The sequence below is a fragment of the Populus trichocarpa genome, chromosome 18 (assembly GCF_000002775.5).
Source record: "Populus trichocarpa isolate Nisqually-1 chromosome 18, P.trichocarpa_v4.1, whole genome shotgun sequence".
NCBI classification, from domain to species: Eukaryota; Viridiplantae; Streptophyta; class Magnoliopsida; order Malpighiales; family Salicaceae; genus Populus; species Populus trichocarpa.
This window is the reverse complement of record NC_037302.2, coordinates 9,060,560-9,073,522: the sequence shown is the minus strand read 5'-3', so window position 1 is coordinate 9,073,522 and position 12,963 is coordinate 9,060,560. Positions and strand designations below refer to the sequence as shown.

General features: G+C 32.6%; 1 long non-coding RNA gene across 1 annotated transcript in view; it reads right to left on the bottom strand.

The window, feature by feature from the left end:
• The window catches only part of LOC127904711 (uncharacterized), a 66,564-nt gene extending 60,127 nt beyond the window's left edge, over positions 1–6,437 (bottom strand). The window contains exon 1 of the long non-coding RNA XR_008058068.1: positions 6,380–6,437. This is a non-coding gene — a long non-coding RNA (uncharacterized LOC127904711). The remainder of the gene's footprint in view (positions 1–6,379) is intronic.
• Between the last annotated feature and the right edge of the window lie 6,526 nt (positions 6,438–12,963).

Sequence of the window (12,963 nt, the reverse complement as noted above, 5' to 3'; positions counted from 1 at the left end):
GTTATGGAAGACAATCTCTACAATAATTATTGCAATATTTCCTTAAATAGCACGTGTAGAGATTTTCTATATAAGTAAACCTCCAGCCATATGCAAAGGAAAAAAGAAAATTCACAAGGGAGCAGTTTGAAGAAAAAAAAAATTAAGGTTAATACAAAACCCTAAACCTAAATTTATCTTTACAGAAGCCGCTACTCACCTCCCCATTTTTAGCCGGACCCGTCATCTCCAATCATCCCAGCCTCCCTCAGCAGCCCCGGTTGTTACTCAAACCAGCATCCCATGTACACCCACACCATCTTCCCCAAACCATGACCACCATCTCCTCCCGAACTAATCTCCCTCTCACCGAGAGCACCCGTAAGCACCAGCCCTCACTCTCTTACCGTGAGCATGCCAGCCATAGCAACAGCAACCATGCATTTCTTCTCAGTAGAGACAAGACGGACGCGAGTGAGAGGAAGGATGAACAGAAAATACAGAGGGAGAAACAGGGGAAGCACGGGAAAGAAAATCATAGAAACAAACGGACGAAGAAGAGCACAACAGGGACGAGCAGAAGGAAAGAACATAAACAGAAGAAAACACAGAGGGACCAACCAGCACGCCCTCGCCATTGCCTTCATCCCTTCGTTTCCGTCTCCAGTTTTCTTCTCCTCCAGCGGTGCAACGTTTTCTTTCATAGGTATTAGCCGAAGCAGCAGCTCACAAGAAAACAGAGAAAGAGCAAGAAAACACAGAGGGAATAACATCCATTTCGCCAGCACATCACACCTTCATCATCGTCTTCGCCGTCTCTAGAGAAAGCGTCAGCAAGAAGAGATAGCAGAGACCAACACCAGTTACCAGCGGTCGTCATTGTCTTCAGAATCAGTGATGACCGGTTGTGCGCAAGAAACTGCAGCATCATCTTCGCCCGTCAGCTATCAGGTAAGCGCCCTGCACTCTTGTCACTTTTGCAAATTTAATTATCTAGCCACTGTAGCATGCATATGCATGCAACAGTGGCCGAACCGGTTACTGGTTTGGGCCAGTAACCGGGTTGGGTTCGAAGAGCCATCTTTGTTTTTTTTTTTTGAGTTTGCAGGGCGGTCACGGTTCATGTTGTAATTTTTGTTAGCTTCAGGACTTTGTTTTTTTATATGTCTTGTGCACACTGACTTGTGTTTTAAATTGGTGTGCTGAACCTTGTTTATTTGAGATTAATTGTTTTAAGCTTCTTGCGAATTTTAGAATAGGTGAATATTTTTCGTGATGTTTGTGTTTTGATAAAAAAAATATAAAAAAATGTTTTATTGTGTGCTGCATACGGCCAATACTCTAACATGTTTTGAACGTTCTTTTTATATAAAAAAAATATTGGAAGTTTCGAAAATGTGTTTTCGCATGGATTTCTTAAACACAACAAAAAATTATTTTCTTGCATTTCTGGATTTTACAACATGTTTGTAAAACTCCAAAGGGTATTGGCCAATATTCCAAAAAATATAAAAATCTTATTTAGAGGGGAATTAATCTATTATTCACCGTTAATGTTTGGATAAAGAAACCCCAAAGGGATGAATATCCAAAATATTATTGGGAATAACTTGTTATTATTCACCGTTAATGTTTGGATAAAGAAACCCCAAAGGGATGAATATCCAAAATATTATTGGGAATAACTTGTTATTATTCACCGTTAATGTTTGGATAAAGAAACCCCAAAGGGATGAATATTCAAAATATTATTGGGAATAATTTGTTATTATTAGCTGTTAATGTTTGGATAAAGAAACCCAAAGTGGTTAATATCCAAAATATTTTTCTAGGAATAATAAGTCATTACACATCCTTGAAAGAAGCCTTGATTGTAATCGAGGACATTTTAATTTTTTTTTACTCCGCGGTTTACGAGCCGTAAGAGTATGAAATACTAAGGGAAAAATGAGCTTTTAAAGCACATGGAATCTCCTTGGATTTCTATCTTAATAAATTTAGTTTGAATCAAACCTAGGAAAATTGATGGGATTAGAAAACACCAACACCATAGCAATTATAAGACAAACCAAATTAACACCAAGCAGCTTACCTTAGGTAGGGCGTACTAGGGATGTTAATACCTTCCCTTTACGCAACTAGTCCCTTGCCTTAGAATCTCTGAAAGACCAGTTAGGTTTCCTAGTGACCATAATACTAGGTGGCGACTCCCTTTATCCACAATAAAAACAAAACACCCCGAAATCAATCGAGGGTCGCCGCGACGCCGCGCTCCGCTCGCGAGGGTGCGACACTGGTCATTGCCTCTAGGTGTGCTTTGTCAACAACTCTGCCAAATAATGGTTTTTAAACAACCATTTTTCTCATTTCTCCCATTTTCAGTTTAGTGAAAGAATATTTGTCCAGAATGAATCTTGAAATCTTGATCTTGCATTTTGAAAACAAAAATTTTTTTGATGTAAGTTTAAAAAGCATTTGCTTTTGAAATCTTGCAACTCCTTGGTTTTTTTCTTGAAAAAAAGATTGTTTGCTCTTTGTGTTTGGTGATATTGTCTTTGATGAAAGTACGTCATGAGGTGACCTTCTGTTTCTTATGGGTTTCCAAAGCGAAGGGATCGAGAAAAAGCTCGAGGTTTTGTTTGAGAAAAAATTGTATCTTTTTGAACACTTATTTTATCAGCATGAATAATAGTGAGTAGCTTGTTCTAGATGTCATGACTCCTATGAAAAAGTACTCTTTGTATTTTGAGAGCATTGTTTATTGTTCCAATTGCTTGCTTGCTTGTTTAGAAAGGACTTCTATACGCACGTAATGTAGGCTAAGGTTTTTGGTTATGAAAGAAAAGATCATAAGGCTCAAAGAGTGTTTCAGGGTTTCAAAGACTGATGATTATTATCAGCAGTTCGACTCTTTGTGTCGTTCCTCTTTTTTTTTTGCCGCTTTTCTTTGATTTGTCCTTTTTCTTTTTTCATTGCTTTTCTATGGCATACTCACTTTATCTTGGTTATCACTCTTTCTTGTGATTTGGGCATGCCCCCTAGTCATTGAGTTTCTTAGGCTCTTTTGCCTTTTCGGTTTTCTCACGATTTTTTTTCATCTTTTCTTATTGAAATTTTCACTTGCCCCCAGTGTGGGGTGTGATCCTAGTCGGGATTTTTCATGAAAGAAACATTATTCATGCTCAAAATAGGACCGCAAGGGATATACTCTTTTAGAATGTGAAAGGAATAACAAAGATGGTCTTTCCTCATTTCAAGGAGATTTGACCTCGTCCAGTGTGATGATTTGGAATTTCGCAAGGAAATGTATTTCATGAGTCTATGAACAACAAGTCCACTACATACCATTATGAATACATTTAAAACACAGGGCTTAAGGGTCATGGTGTGAAGGTGAAAGTTCATTTTTTACTCGTGCATTTTGGTTCAGAGTTTAAGCACCTCAATGAAGGAATTGCTTGATTCATGTGTCATTCTACAAGTAGAATTTCAAAAATATCATTTTAAATAAACATCAAATTATTTTTGAAATCAAAATGCAAGTTCAATTTTTAAAATTCCAATGGGGAAACTTATTTTGGTAAAAGAGATAAATTGAGTTTATGAGATCCCATGAGGCTTGTGAGTGCTTAGAGGGAATCCCTTTCAGGATATTTTGATTATAAATCAAAGGAAGGAAACGTTTTCTTCTCGGTCGAGTCAACAACCCTTTCTAAATGGATAGCTTGTTCGATCATCTCAGCTATAACGATCAGGTCATAAAAATGTTGTGCAGAGCTTCCAACCAGGTATTCAAAATACGGGGCCTTGAAAGTGCTGACAAACAAGTTGATCATCTCCTTTTCCAACAAATGAGGATTAACATGTGCAGCAGTATCACGCCACCTTTAGGTGTATTCTCTTATGGACTGTTTGTTGTCCTTTTTCATAGTTTGCAAGCTTAACCTATCAGGGCCCCCATCCATATTGAACTTAAATTGCCTAATGAAGGCATCAACTAAGTCCTTCCACTTTTTTACCTTGGTATTGTCCAACCGTATATACCAAGTAAGGACAACGTCACTCAAACTGTCTTGAAAGAAGTGAATCAACAGTTTCTCGTCATAGACTACCTCAGTCATTTTGTTGCAGTATGCTTTGAGATGAGTTACAGGGCATTGAGTTCTTGTATATTTGATGAATTCTGGCACCCTAAACTTCTTAGGAATGACTAGGTTAGGTACCAAACACATCTCGACAGCTTTTATATGGTCATGTAGGCTAGTTCCCTCGAATGCCCTCAACCTTTGCTCTAGGGCAACCCATTTATCCAAGCCATCTTTTTTTACCTTCTTGTTCTTTTAAGATTCCTTTATTGTAAAGTCAATGGTAGATGACATTCTTATGGGATATGTTGGTTGAGAAAATTGGGAATACATTGTCTATTGAGACACCTCATTTGCCCCCAGATTTAGTGGATTTACGAGCATAGGTTTAGGCTGAGTTGTAGATTTTACTTCTTCAGGTTTTGATCTCAAGGCCTGTTCGAGTAGGCTAGTAAGCCTTGTGACTTCTTCTTTAAGACTTTCAGTCTCTTTTCGGTGTTGAGCTTCTAACTAAGCTTTTTCTTCGTTTTCCATTTGTCTTTTTCGCAATCGAGTGTTATAAGTGTGTTTCAATGGGGGACCTATATTTCACCTGGAGTGCGGTATTATGACAGTTCATAAGTGTATGTTCAAACATGCATGAAGATCAACGCAACATATTGGATATGGATTTGTTTTTTGGGGGGTGACATAACAATTGTTATTCTTTGGATGTGTGGTCAGATCCGAATCCGATATTCATTGCAATGCCGAGAGGAGATTTGTTTAGCCTTTTATCATCTGAGCTTTTAGTCACATTCTTGGTGTCTTTTCTTATGCATCTAATGTCTTAGTGTAGCGGTATCTCACTGACATCCAGTCTAAGGCATTCTCTCTCGGTCATTTGTAAAGATTCAGAATCAAGTCCATACTCATCAATTGTTATCTTAGAAATAACGGTCATTACATCACCTGAAAGCACGTTTAAGCTTATCTCAGTGAATTTACGTAGGGATTAACCTAAATGATAGGTTCTAGTCATTAAATGCATCAGGGTAGTTTTGCTATCTAGTCTCAACGGTCTTTCGCATGCTTAGTGATCACCCTCGAAAGGTTGATATGAGGTTTACAAGCAGTGTGAAGATAGAGGCCCTGAGTAATATCAGTTCGGCATATCAACCACTGTCGAGCAAACAATCATGTGAGAGTTGGATAGTTTTGCGAGCCTTACCCAAGCTAAAGCCATCGAGGTGCCGTTACTCCTCCACTTATCTTAAAGTTGATACCACACGTATTTAAAAATGAGATAAGTGATGTGTGAAGACCTTATTGTAAAGATAAGTGATACATCAACTTTCATGAGATCATCTTTCTTGTCTTAGGATTGAATTGTAAATCCAATTGTAAAAATAAAGTCATTGAGATGCAAACCTGAAAGTATTTTTATTGAGTGGAAAAATTATTTTCTTAATCAAAATCCCAAAACATGACATTCAAATGCTAAGAGGTAATTTTGGATTTTTTATTGACATATGAGGAAATAGGTATTAGTTGGCAAAAAAAATGGTTATCCCAGATTTTAGCTATGATTGACTTAGATGGATTATTTGAAAAATGAAGGACTCTTTTGAAAAGAAACTGTTGGCTTCCTAAAACAAGGATTTTGATTTTTTTAAAAAAAAAACAGAAGACATCTTGCTTCATATTATATTAATTTCCTATTCATTGATGAAAAAAATCAAGATTTAATGTCCTAAAGAAATATATTTAGCACCCAAATAAGTCATGATTTTTCTTGAAAAACATCCCTTTTCTCTTTTTAGAGGCTAAATATTTATCAATAAAAATAAAATGCTTTTGAAAAGGGTTTTTAGAAGCATGTAATATAGGTTGAGATTCATGTCTATATATATATATATATATATATATATATATATATATATATATATATATATATAAAGCTTAAAAGGTGTTTAAGGATTTAAAGAAATATAACCACTTATTTATCTATGGAGATTTTCTTCATTAATTTGAGATGAACTCTTTGGGGAGCATGGTGTCTAAAATAGGGTGTGTTAATGGAGAAGCTTTTGCCTAAAAATGAATGTACACTTCCATTTTCAGTGTTTTGACAACCATTAATTTGAATTCTACTCAGGGTTGTTTCCTATCTAAGCTGTTCGAAGATGTACATGACTATGGTTGTATGCCAAATTCTTTTCCATATATGGTTGGATAATTCTCTTCACAATGACAAGAATAAATTTTATGGGGGCTACGAGAGTGAAGATGTTCTATTTTACTACTTGCTACGTCATTCTAGTTCACCCCTCTACAAAAAAAAAAAAAAAAAAAAAAAAAAAAAAAAAAAAAAAAAAAAACTTGTTTTAATTTATTGAAGGGAAGGTGTGGAATAGACAATGAAGGCAGAATTAATAGAGCTTTAAATGTTCTTAAATAGCTAAGAAAGCCTTCGCCGCACTCTATTGTGCTAGTTGTTAGATATTTGAATAAGACATAGGATATTTAATGGTAGAAAGGATTGTGACACATCCAACCCTTATTGTTTCTTCATTTTTAGTCATGGAAAAAGGATAAAAAAAAATTCGAGTTTTAAAGACGAAAAAGAAGAAGAAGAATAAATCCCTTATCTTAGGCCTCAAAGATGCTTATAATGCTTTGAGTCCATATGACTAGCATGAATAGAGAGTGAAGCAGTGAATTCCCTTTTCACCTATAATTTTAGATAACTTAGTGATAAAAGATCTTGAAGAGCCATGAGTCACTCTTAAATTAATAAAATCTAAAAGACATGGGTTCTTCACTGTAGTAATCCAAAGTGAAAAGCCTATTTTTCCCTTCCAAAACAAAATCAATAAACTTTCTACTATTGATAATTCAATAATTTTACGAATGTCCATTTATCATTGTCAAATATAATAGGGGAAATTAAGTATTTTTACTTTTATCATGCATAGTAAAAAGACTATTCTACCTTGAGATTAAATAATTTTAAAAGATAAAATACAATGGTGTTTTTGTATTTTTAGTTTTTTAAGAACATTAAAATAACTTAAATTCCCTTCAAAGTTGAATTTTCTTTAGCTTATATCTAGGGGCATTTTTGTATTTTCATTTAAGTTTCATTTTTATTATCAACTTGATTTAAGGTAATCTTGTAATTTAATAAATTTAAATATTATTAAAAAAAATGGTTGGCACGAGTCTGTGTGTAGGCCACCCCTACGCCCTTTGGGAGGCTTGTACAGGGTCGTCCAGTGATCGAACACCACCTTTCATGACGACATTGGAATTGTCTTGGCATGCCTTCCATGATCAGGCATGCATATGGCCTGCAACCATCTAGTTTAGTATTGACAATCTTTTCTCCCCCCTCCCTTTTCTCTCTTTTCCTTAATTTTAATGCCTACCCTTTAGAAATTTCAAACCATCCTTTTAATTTGTTATTCTTTCAGATTTTATTTATGTTCTTTTTATTATTATTTTTTTATTGGGAATAATTAATGAAATTGAAATTCTTTTTCAACTTTACCCCCTTTAATTTTTTCATATTTCAAATTTGATCCCATTCTTTTGATTGCTATTTGTTTTATTGAGATAATTCTTTAAATTGATTTTTTGATATATTTTCATCCCCTTTAAGTTTTTTTTCTATATCAAATTTAATCCACATTCTTTTAATTTCTAATTTTTTTTTACTTTTTTAAATTGATTTTTTTTCTGATTTCATCCATCAATATTAAATTCATTAAGAATTGATATTCTTGATTGATATGCAATTTAAGATTTCACGAGTTGTGAGTTTTAGAGATTAACCGGGGTTTAGGAGGTTCACCTTATTTGCTTTATTTTTTCTTATTTTCATACTTTAGCATTTATTCAATCAAAAATTGAGCTCCGTTCTTTTTATTTATTTTCTTTCTATATAATTCTTCACTAATTTTGAAAATAACCAAGGTTATCTCGATTATTTTTATTTGTTGGTCTTTGTTGAATTTACTTTGGTAAAGTTTTTAAATTGTTAGTTTTTTTTCTTCCGATTTCATCATTCAACATTAGATTGATTGTAAATTATTATTTTTTTCCAGCTCCATCCTTTAAGGTTGGAGTTTTTTGATATTGGGCTTTGTGATTTTGTTCAATTCCCTTTCTATTCATTTATAGTAGTCTCATCACTTAGACTATGGGTTTGACGGGTTAGTCTGGGTTGGCTCGAAGTTTTTTTAAAATTGTTTTTTTTTAATATAGTATTTGTTACGTTTTGTCCTTTAAAATTGAGTTATTTTGAAATTAAGTTTTGTAACCTTTTTTGGTTTGCCTTCCTAATCATCCGGCCTTGTAGGAATTCTAAAAAAAAATAAGGGTCCCCACGCACATGCTCTTTCAAATGGGACATGCATGCTGCCCTAACTAGCTAGGCGTAGTAGTGCCTAGCTAACAAGGCCTAGCAACGCCTAGTAGTGCCTAGCTAACAAGGCCTAGCAACGCCTAGTCTTATTTTTTGTTTCTAATTTTTTTTATATAAATGAACCTTATTTTCAAAAATAAAAATATATTTTTTTGAATAATATTTCTAATAAGTGTAACCATGCATAATATCTTTTTTTCCCTTTGATTTTATTCAATCGATTGCACGTGTGTATCTCTTTCTACTATCATTTGATTAAATAAAAAAATAATTTTAATAAACAAAATCATTGAACACAACCAGGTAAATATCCCGTGTTGCGAGATCAAATATCTTAATCTAAATATGTATTTTAATTTTTCAATTATGTCTATAGTTATTATTAATAATTTTTTTATTTATTGACATAAATAATTCTTAATTTGTTTAACTAAATAGTATAAACTTTTTAATTTTCATATAATTTTTTTTTTGCCTGCTATGTGTTCTAGAAACGTGTTTAGATTTAAAGCGTATAGTATTTGAGTCAAAGGTCATGGAGTGAACTTTGGTTCATGAGCATAGTCGGAGTGGGTCAGGACTCTGTCCAAGTCCTCTAGGATGGTCACGAACAGAGGAGTGGACTCTGTTTCTTGTCCGGGAGCCAGGAGGCCTCTTTTCTGTTTGGGTATCAATTGTATAAGGGCCAATGTGAGGCACCATTGTTCTCCACGTAAATTTTGGGTATATCTGATGGAGTTATATCAATCAACCAGCAATTGAATGTACGGCTACAAACTTACCAATTGTACATTGTATATATGCCAATGATTTTATGAAACTGTTTGACTTTTATTTTTTAAAATATTTTTTATTTAAAAATATATTTAAATAATATTTTTTTAATTTTTTAAAATTTATTTTTTATATTAGTACATCAAAACAATATGAAAATAAAAAAATTATTTTTTAAAATGCTTTTAAAATACAAAAATAAATATATTTATTGTTAAAGAAAATCCATGTAAGTATTTGTGTCATGTGCAGGAACCATAACGGTTCCGTTGAGTGTGTTTGTATTTGAGGCAACGTTTGTGTTTTCTCTAAATGCAATGTATTTGGTGTTTGGTTACGAGTATCAAAGATATATACAAATAATAGACCCCACCACTTGCCTGAGGTGGCACCTCAGTTATGGAAAAGCTATTTTTTCTTGCTTTTGCATGTTGGACCACATGTTGAACTTTCTGGATCTGCAAAAAGAATTGAAAAATTATCAAAGCATCCTCTTCTCTTCCTCCTCTCATTCATTTCAATTCACATTCATTTATCATTCAATTTACCCTAACCGCAACAATTCAAACAGTACAATCACCATTACTATTGCACAACCCACAAGAACGACCATTGCAACGTCTCTTTCTTCTCATTCATTTGTCATTGATTTCTCCATAACTACAGAAAAAGAAGAACAAGAACAACCCCAAAATAGAAATCCAAATCCTGCTTCATTTAGACACCAAAGCTGCAATTTCCAATTGGTTAGTTTGATTAATTGACTGGTCCGATCGTATGCAAACCTAGATATGTTTATTCATTTTTATAAATTACTGGTTTTTTCCCCCTTATATGAGATTATTACTTATTGTTTTCAAATCTCTATCTTATGCATGCATGTAACTTGAGTTATTGATGTTTTGACTAATGAGATGTTAAAACTAATTAGGGCCAAAGGAATAGTACTCGTTATACTGTAAACGAATAAGAGTTTTCAAGCCACCAGAAACTATACCTTGTAGTCTTTTATTGATGAATGCTAACAAATCCAATTTTTTTTAAAAAAAAATAAGTTAGAAAACATGTCTAATATTGCCCAGTTTTCGGCCATTGTGGTGGCCAAAAAAACAGGATAAAGGTTTTTTCGATCCAAAAACTAAATCTTCAACCTATTGTTTTTTTTATGTAAAACACATAGAAAACATTCAAGGCAACTTGATAAACCCATTTATGGCCTAACAAACCCAAAAAATCACCCAAAAAACCGAAATAAAAAAATCTTACCAAGCTTATATATGTGTTTTTTAGGCAATTTCAAGGTAAAAAAAAACATCTAATATGAACTTTCCCCGTCAAATGGAACAATTTGACACTAATTTCGACCATTGTTGTTGTCGGAATCAATGCCGACAAATATGTTCTCTTTAGTGCTGGATTCCGGTGACTTCCTCTTACCTCTCTCAACTAGGGCCCAAAAAATAAGGAAAATATTTTTTTATGGATCAAAATTGATTTTTCCTTTAAATGTTAGAAACTGAAAGGATCCAATATTTATAATTTATAAAGTATAGGGACTACAATAAACACTTCGCCCAAACTTTTTAAAGCTACTCATTCCATTTGTGTTTTTTGTACTTTGGTCCCATGTCTTTCAATCTCACACTTCCCCAACAAATTAACTTATAATTAAATCCAATAATGGCCAAATTTAAAATAAAACAAAAAAGCAAAAAAATGACATTGTGAATAGCCCGTTCATAGCGCCATGTGAGGAGATCCACAATGCATTTTACATAGTGAATTCCCCATAAGTCTTAGATTTATAATTAATATGGTGGCAAACTATATAGAAAAATGTTGTAGAATGAAGCTCTAATTGCTAAATTGAGTTTAAAACCACCCAAGTATTTTATATAAACTCTTGATAACTAGTGGATCTATTTAATGAATGGATAGGTGTAGATTATAAAAATTAAAAATTTGCATTATTTGGAATTAAATTTTAAAAAAAGAAGAAGCTAAATGCCATAAGATTGTGGCCTAAGGCTCATTATATTGTGGGTTGAAAAGGTGCAATTACATCTTTGCTCTCCAAATTAAAAACCAAATGAATTACCTTTGATGGAAAAATGATATTTTTTACGGGATCTATTTGTTATTATAAAATTGATCGAGACTATAATGGTATCTCCACTTTTTTTTAGCATAATAAAATAACATAATTGCCCTTACAAGAAAAAAAATAAACAATTTGCAAGGGGCTTTTAAGCCATTTCCTTTATAAAAAAATAAAAAAAATGACCTAAGTGACTTTCCATATGTATTTTATTTTTTATTATAATCAAGTTGGTTAGGGGTAATTTAGTACTTCAATAAATATAGTGTATTATTTAAAAAAATAGTGCACGTTGCACACGTGTCAGTATATGGGCAACATGTGACCTGCTGTCCGATCACCGAACTCTGTCTTCCATGATAATGTTCAATTCGCCATGGTGTTCCCCCATACCTGGGCGACATGTGTGGCCGGAGCGGCTTTGGTGGCTCTTTATTTTCCTTCTTCTCTCTCTCCTACTCGATTTTCATGTCTGACCCTTCAGATTTTTAAATTAGCCCTTTGATTTATTTTTTTCTTTGCATTTGACCCCTGTTCTTTTAATTATTATTTATTTTATTTGAAATGATTTATGAATTGAAAATCTTTTTCAATTTTATCTCCAATTTTCTCAATGGTCAAATTTTGTTTCAATTTTTTTTATTACAATTTTTTTTCATTTAGGATTATTTTTAAAATTGATTTTTTTTTGTGATTTCATCCTCCTTTATTTGTTTTCATTCCAGATTTGATCCTTATTCTTTTAATAGTTTTTTTTATTGGAATTTTTTTATATTGATATTTTTTTTCCCGATTTCATACTTCAACATTAAATTCATTGAGAATCTAGCTTCTTAATTGACTTTCAATATCTTTGTTAAATTTATTGTGATTATTAAACTCAATTAAGTTAATAATTTTAACCTCAAATCTTTCTTATTTCTTTAAAAATGCTAGCATTACATGAATATTTTTTTTATATTAAAAAAATAACCTAGCCAACAATGGAACTCATTCTATCTATCTAATCTCTACTATAAAAGTTAATGGTTGACTAACAACCCGCAGACTCGAGATCTTAGATAAGTTAGGTCACATATGTGCTCGACAACTGTGTTGAAAACGATGCTCAACTTCTGTTAAATAATAATAATAATAAATTTAAATATGGTTTGGAAAAGATACAAATCCCGCGAGATGGAATTGAAGGTGTGCTTGATATGGAAGAATCTCCGATTCCCCTCACCAAAACATCGCAGATGCTATGAAAATTTGATTTTTGTTTGATAAAGAAGTCATTTGATTAAAACAAGTGGAATCACATTCCCTTGGCTAAGGAAAGTAAAATACTTATTTTCTTGAATAAAATAGCCTTATTATTAGAGTCTGTTTATTTTGTGTAAAATATTTTACAGAAAAATAATTTTTAAATTTTTTCATGTTTGTTTTTTTTAATATTTTCTAAAAAATATTTTTTATGTTTGTTTGCTGTAAAATATTTTACAGGAAAATTAATTAATATAAAATATTTTACAGTCAATTTTCAAACTTGATTTATTTGATGAAAAATATTTTCAACTCATAAAATTCTATAAAATATTTTATGAATAATAATCCACTTGCTTATAATATCATCCAAC